This window comes from Suncus etruscus (genome assembly GCF_024139225.1).
Source record: "Suncus etruscus isolate mSunEtr1 chromosome 15 unlocalized genomic scaffold, mSunEtr1.pri.cur SUPER_15_unloc_14, whole genome shotgun sequence".
Taxonomy (NCBI): domain Eukaryota; kingdom Metazoa; phylum Chordata; class Mammalia; order Eulipotyphla; family Soricidae; genus Suncus; species Suncus etruscus.
In genome coordinates, this window is record NW_026060291.1 from 27,617 (window position 1) to 29,342 (window position 1,726).

Consider the following 1,726-nt stretch of genomic DNA (forward strand, 5'->3'; position numbering starts at 1 on the left):
AACCTGGGGAGGATGTTAGACCCCCATTGAGGGTCCTGAGTGAATATAGAGAGAAGACAAGTACGCCTGCATTGGTCTGTATCTAGGAACTGCAGGAAAACACAAATTGGGGCTGACCGAGGACAGATCACTGTTCGAACTCCAGGCATCCCATATGATTCCCCAAGCCAGGAGCAATTTCTGAGCACATAGCCAGGAGTAACCCCTGAGCATCACTGGGTATGCCCAAAAACAAAACAGAGAACTTTGTGCTAAACCTACAAAACAGACAGGAGGGCACTTGCTTGTACCTGGATAGCCCGGAGAGGACCTCACATTCCCTATATGATTCATCCTGCAGATTAAGAGGGACAAAGCCAGGAAAACTCCCATTGAATCTGGAGCCAGTACTAAAAATCAGTAATATAACTGATCCCTGATGAGGTAGGGATGATGGTTTAGGGAAGAAATCTTGAGATCAAGGATTTCGTTAGCAACATATCACCAGTACATATTTTATGGACTCCAGAACCCTCACAGGTTCTGAGACCTGCAGTTGTGACCCAAAAAAATGTTTCAAGAGCCAAGTCTGAACAAACTGGGATCATGAAACCAAACACAGCAAAAAAGGACAAAAGTAGCCTCGAATAACAGAGTCCAGCAACCCACCGTGCAAATATGGGGGCTGAACACTCCTGTCGTCCCACCCTGTCCTTCCTTATGCTTACCTCTGCACCTACCTGGGAACTGGACATTCAATGGTGCAGATCCATCTTCCCTACTGCGTATTATTCTGGAAGAGTATCAGAAAGGCAGTTTGCATGAATCCCTGTAGGAAAGACACGGTTGTGAGCACTGCAGAGGAAGAAAAACCCTGCCCTGACAGGAAGAGCCTGCAAAGGCCAAAAATGCTAGTTGGGCTGCACCTCTGGGCACCAGCTCAGGCCCATGAGAACATCACAAACAGAAAGTCCTTCCTCTCCTAGAAAACAGAATGGGGTTGGGATCAGGATGTGAATTGGATAGGAAAGGAACACTGATCTTGCTCTACAGGAGGAACTGAACTTCTGAGTCCCTGGGAGTCTAGGGCAGGGGCTGACTTTGAGGCAGAAGTCTAGTACATCACTGCCCTCTGCAGGCTGGCAATAGAATGGTCACTTGCACTCAGCCTGGAAGTGTCTCTGCCAGTGGTATTCAGAGCTTGCCCACCTGCCATATGGTTTCCACACACACATTGCTAGCACAAATATTTACGCAATGTAGGACTAAGCACTGGCTTTGAGGAATTAAAGGAAGTAAGAAAGTTAATTAATTCTCACAATCTTTCTTTTTTTTTTTTTTTTTTTTTTTTTTTTGGTTTTTGGGTCACACCCGGCAGTGCTCAGGGGTTACTCCTGGCTGTCTGCTCAGAAATAGCTCCTGGCAGGCACGGGGGACCATATGGGACACCGGGATTCGAACCAACCACCTTTGGTCCTGAATCGGCTGCTTGCAAGGCAAACGCCGCTGTGCTATCTCTCCGGGCCCACAATCTTTCATAAGACCCCTCTCCAACACAATTTCTTCTAGGAATAGTATGGTGTCAGAGTTTAAGCTCAGACCTTCCTCAAAAAACATACACAACAATATCATTTTTATTCAATATGAACATTCTTATGAATAAGGTGTAAGAAGACAATGTAGGTCTTTCCACGTTACCCGCATGAAAGAATTCTCTCTACTTTAAAATTTTCTTCAAGTTATAACC